This window comes from Phycodurus eques, unplaced genomic scaffold (genome assembly GCF_024500275.1).
Source record: "Phycodurus eques isolate BA_2022a unplaced genomic scaffold, UOR_Pequ_1.1 contig_250, whole genome shotgun sequence".
Lineage (NCBI taxonomy): Eukaryota > Metazoa > Chordata > Actinopteri > Syngnathiformes > Syngnathidae > Phycodurus > Phycodurus eques.
In genome coordinates this window covers 36098-42097 of record NW_026904247.1, presented here as the reverse complement: position 1 = coordinate 42097, position 6000 = coordinate 36098, and the positions used below count along the sequence as shown (strand labels likewise).

The following is a 6000-nucleotide window of genomic DNA, read 5'->3' as shown; positions in this document are numbered from 1 at the left end:
GCTTACGGCCATACTACCCTGAGAACGCCCGATATCGTCCGATCTCGGAAGCTAGGGCAGGGGCGGTCCTGGTTCGTACTTGGATGGGAAACCGCCTGGGAATATCAGGTGCTGTACGCTTTTTCACTTTAGATTCTCGTGGAATCGTTTTCTTATCGGTGGTTGACCTAAATTATAATGCAGTCATTCTCTCTCTTATGACTTACCGTCTCTTTATGAGGAGACAGAATCTTCACATCCCTTTTTTAAACATCCCGCTTCTCCTTTTCCGACAGTAAAAAAAAATCTATACACACATACATATATATATATATATATATATATATATATATATATATATATTAGTATCACGTGATACGTCACAATTTTATCACATCAGTGCTTTTAATTAGCTCGAGGCTAAGGATAAGAAGGTATGGATTTTTAAATGATACGTAATTATTGCACATTATTGTGTGGACATCAAAGCCACGGTTTATGAACCCGAACCACTTCCGAGGAATACATTACAGTCGAGTGAATGGCAGTATTAGGAGTAGATTCTTCTTCTTCTTTTCCTTTCGGCTTGTCCCGTTAGGGGTCGCCACAGCGCGTCATCCTTTTCCATGTAAGCCTATCTCCTGCATCCTCCTCTTGAACACCAACTGCCATCATGTCTTCCCTCACGACATCCATCAACCTTCTCTTTGGTCTTCCTCTACCTCTCTTGTCTGGCAGCTCCATCCTCATCATCCTTCTACAAATATACTCACTATTTCTCCTCTGGACGTGTCCAAACCATTGAAGTCTGCTCTCTCTAACTTTGTCTCCAAAACATCGAACCTCGGCTGTCCCTCTGATGAGCTCATTTCTAATTTTATCCAACCTGGTCACTCCGAGAGCGAACCTCAACATCTTCATTTCCGCCACCTCCAGCTCTGCTTCCTGTTGTCTCTTCAGTGCCACTGTCTGTAATCCGTACATCATGGCTGGCCTCACCACTGTTTTATAAACTTTGCCCTTCATCCGAGCAGAAACTCTTCTGTCACATAACACACCTGACACCTTCCTCCACCCGTTCCAACCTGCTTGGACTCTTCACATACCTTTTTTAAACATCCCGCTTGGACCCGTTTCTTCACTTCCTGACCACACTCACCATTGCTCTGGACGGTTGACCCCAAGTATTTAAAGTCCTCCACCCTTGCTATCTCTTCTCCCTGTAGCCTCACTCTTCCGCCACCACCCCTCTCATTCATGCACATATATTCTGTTTTACTTCGGCGAATCTTCATTCCTCTTCTTTCCAGTGCTTGCCTCCATCTTTCTAACTGTTCCTCCAGCTGCTCCCTGCTTTCACTGCAGATCACAATGTCATCTGCAAACATCATGGTCCATGGGGATTCCAGTCTAACCTCATCTCTCAGCCTATCCATCACCACTGCAAAAAGGAAGGGGCTCAGGGCTGATCCCTGATGCAGTCCCACGTCCACCTTAAATTCTTCTGTCACACCTACAGCACACCTCACCGCTGTTCTGCTGCCCTCGTACATGTCCTGTACTATTGTAACATACTTCTGTGCCACTCCAGACTTCCGCATGCAGTACCACAGTTCCTCTCTGGGTACTCTGTCAGAGGCTTTCTCTAGATCTACAAAGACACAATGTAGCTCCTTCTGACCTTGTCTGTACTTTTCCATCAACATCCTCAAGGAAAATCATGCATCTGTGGTACTCTTTCTGGGCATGACACCATACTGTTGCTCGAAAATACTCACTTCTGTCCTGAGTCTAGCCTCCACAACTCTTTCCCATAACTTCATTGTGTGGCTCATTAACTTTATTCCTCTATAGTTCCCACAGCTCTGCACATCACCTTTGTTCTTAAAAATGGGCACCAGTACACTTTTCCTCCATTCCTCAGGCATCTTCTCACGCACTAGAATTCTTTTGAACAAGCTGGTCAAAAACTCTACAGCCACCTCTCCTAGATGTTTCCATACCTCCACAGGAATGTCATCCGGACCAACTGCCTTTCCATTTTTCATCCTCTTTCATGCCTTTCTAACTTCCCCATTACTAATCATTGCCACTTCCTGGTCCACCACACTCTCTCTACTCTTCTACTCTCCCTTCTCCCTCATTTTCCTCATTCATCAACTCCTCAAAGTATTCTTTCCATCCAGCTAGCACACTGCTGGCACCAGTCAACATATTTCCATCTCCATACTTAATCATCCTAACCTGCTGCACATCCTTCCCATCTCTATCCCTCTGTCTGGCCAGCCTGTATAGATCCTTTTCTCCTTCTTTAGTGTCAAACCTGCCACACATGTCATCATATGCCTCTTGTTTGGCCGTTGCCACCTCTACCTTTGCCCTGTGTCGCATCTCAATGTATTCCTTTCGCCTCTCCTCGGTCCTCTCAGTGTCCGACTCCTTCTTAGCTAACCTTTTTCCTTCTATGATTTCCTGTCCTCTGAGGTTCCACCACCAAGTCGTCTCCACTCCTTTCCTGCCAGAAGATACACCAAGTACTCTCCTGCCTGCCTCTCTGATCACCTTGGCTGCAGTGGTCCAGTCTTCTGGAAGCTCCTCCCTTCTACCGAGAGCCTGTCTCACCTCTTCCCGAAAAACACTCGTCCTGTCTCAGCTTCCACCACATGGTTCTCTTCTCTGCCTTTGTCTTCCTAATCTTCCTCCCCACCACCAGAGTCATCTTCCACACCACCATCCTATGCTGTCTAGCCACACTCTTCCCTTACAGTTGGTAACCTCCTTCAGATTACATCGTCTGCACAAGATGTAATCCACCTGCGTGCTTCTACCTCCGCCCTTGTAGGTCACCCTATGTTCGCGCCTCTTCTGGAAAAAAGTGTTAACTACAGCCATTTGCATCCTTTTTGCAAAGTCGACCACCATCTGTCCATCCAAGTTCCTTTCCTGGATGCCGTACTTACCCATCACTTCTTCAACCCTATTACCTTCACCAACATGTCCATTACAATCTGCACCAATTACGACCCTCTCTCTGTCTGGGATGTTCAGAACTACTTCGTCTAGCTCCTTCCAGAATTTCTCTTTCACCTATAGGTCACATCCTACCTGTGGGGCATAGCCACTAATCACATGACACATAACACTCTCAATTTCAAATTTCAGCCTCATCACTCGATCTGATACTCTTTTCACCTCCAAGACATTCTTAGCCAAGTCTTTTTTTTAAATAACCACGACTCCATTTCTCTTCCCATCTACACCATGTTAAAATAATTTAAACCCTGCCCCTAAACTTCTAGCCTTTGTCATCGTCCCAGCATTCAAAGTCCCCACATTCAGTTTTAGGCTCTGTGCTTTCCTCTTTTCTTTCTGCCGATGAACCCGCTTTCCACCTCTTCTTCTTCTTTGACTTCGACCCACAGTAGCTGAATTTCCAACGGCGCCCCGCAGGTTGACGACGTTTTTAACCCGGGCCACGACCGATCCGGTATGGAATTCTTTGGATGAACGCTCATATTTGTTTGGCAAGGTTTTAAGCCGGATGCCCTTCTTGACGCAACCCTCTGCATTTATCCGGGCTTTGGACCGGCCTGCAGTTTGCACTGACTTGAGCCCCCATAGGGCTGCATTAACTCAGAGTACTTTTCCTCATGCTGAAATTTTTGTACCCGTGATGAATTATTCGGACAGGTTGGAGGGTGATAAACAGGAGCTAATTGAACTATTGAATCAAACCATAGTAAAAAAAAAAATTGACAGAATTGACTTGCCTTAGATGTCAAGTAGATATCTGGGTTCCAGTACACTGGACAGAACAGACGGCCCATAGGATTTTGGAGCATTGGCTGGACCAATTAAATATGTGAGGGGGCGACTGGATGAGACAGACCCCCACGGATCAAACGTAATGGTACTTTGCTCTTCATTTAAAATGACTGGGGTCCAAAAATAAATTATTGGAAAGAGGTCTCATCTTTATTCCTCCACCACACCCACCTAAATTATTAGAATTACAATGGGACCTTTATAATTATCATAGGAAAATAAAAATATGGGACTATTTTAATTATCGAGAAGATCATACACACATTCCTTTTGATGGGTCCTTCAGGTTGGGAGCCAAATGGCAGTGCACTAATCGAATATAACTCTCCAGTGGATGAAAAATAATGAAAGTTCGTTATTGCATTACCGTCCGAGTAGAACATTTCAAAGCCGAAGACCAAAAACGAGCTCTAAAGAGTTTACGGACCTTAAAGGACATTGTTTTAAACCAGCAGACAAAGGAGGTTAGATAATTTTGCAGGATAAACGTAATTACATAATGGAAGCTAACAGACAGCTCAATAATACATCTTATGTACCTTTGCCACAGCCTATACAACCTAGAACTAAAAAAATGGTTAATGATAATATTATGGATTTGAAGCAAAAAAAGTACTTGACAAATAAACAAATGTTGTATTTACTAGCCCCGGATGAACCGCATCCTAGACTCTTTTACTTATTACCTAAATACATAAAGACCCTAGTTCTTGAACAGTCCCCTTTAAGGTACCAACTGGCCGGCCAATAGTCAGCGATTATGGCTTCGAATCATATCGAATTGCAGAATACATCGATCGATATATCAACCCCTTAGCACAATTACATCCTTGTTATATAAAGGATGCATTAGAGTTTGTTGAAAGGTTGAGAAACATATCTGTGACGAAGGAGACTTTCCTTTTCTCAATTGATATAGATTCCTTATATACTGAGCGAGGGTTACAAGCTGTGAGAAAAGCTTTGCAAAACTCCCCTCAAGCACTTCTTCTTCTTTTCCTTTCGGCTTGTCCCGTTAGGGGTCGCCACAGCGCGTCATCCTTTTCCATGTAAGCCTATCTCCTGCATCCTCCTCTCGAACACCAACTGCCATCATGTCTTCCCTCACGACATCCATCAACCTTCTCTTTGGTCTTCCTCGAGCTCTCTTGCCTGGCAGCTCCATCCTCATCATCCTTCTTCCAATATACTCACTATTTCTCCTCTGGACGTGTCCAAACCATTGAAGTCTGCGCTCTCTAACTTTGTCTCCAAAACATCGAACCTTGGCTGTCCCTCTGATGAGCTCATTTCTAATTTTATCCAACCTGGTCACTCGAAGAGCGAACCTCAACATCTTCATTTCCGCCACCTCCAGCTCTGCTTCCTGTTGTCTCTTCAGTGCCACTGTCTCTAATCCGTACATCATGGCTGGCCTCACTACTGTTTTATAAACTTTGCCCTTCATCCTAGCAGAGACTCTTCTGTCACATAACACACCTGACACCTTCCTCCACCCGTTCCAACCTGCTTTGACCCATTTCTTCACTTCCTGACCACACTCACCATTGCTCTGGACGGTTGACCCCAAGTATTTAAAGTCCTCCACCCTTGCTATCGCTTCTCCCTGTAGCCTCATTCTTCCCCCACCAGCCCTCTCATTCATGCACATATATTCTGTTTTACTTCGGCTAATCTTCATTCCTCTTCTTTCCAGTGCATGCCTCCATCTCTCTAACTGTTCCTCCAGCTGCTCCCTGCTTTCACTGCAGATCACAATGTCATCTGCAAACATCATGGTCCACGGGGATTCCAGTCTAACCTCATCTGTCAGCCTATCCATCACCACTGCAAAAAGGAAGGGGCTCAGGGCTGATCCCTGATGCAGTCCCACGTCCACCTTAAATTCTTCTGTCACACCTACAGCACACCTCACCGCTGTTCTGCTGCCCTCGTACATGTCCTGTATTATTCTAACATACTTCTCTGCCACTCCAGACTTCCGCATGCAGTACCACAGTTCTTCTCTGGGTACTCTGTCATAGGCTTTCTCTAGATCTACAAAGACACAATGTAGCTCCTTCTGACCTTCTCTGTACTTTTCCATCAACATCCTCAAGGCAAATAATGCATCTGTGGTACTCTTTCTAGGCATGAAACCATACTGTTGCTCGCAAATACTCACTTCTGTCCTGAGTCTATCCTCCACTACTCTTT

General features: G+C 44.9%; 1 pseudogene; it reads left to right on the top strand.

Moving 5' to 3' along the window:
* Nucleotides 1-120, top strand: LOC133398669 (5S ribosomal RNA; annotated as a pseudogene).
* Nucleotides 121-6000: the final 5880 nt, after the last annotated feature.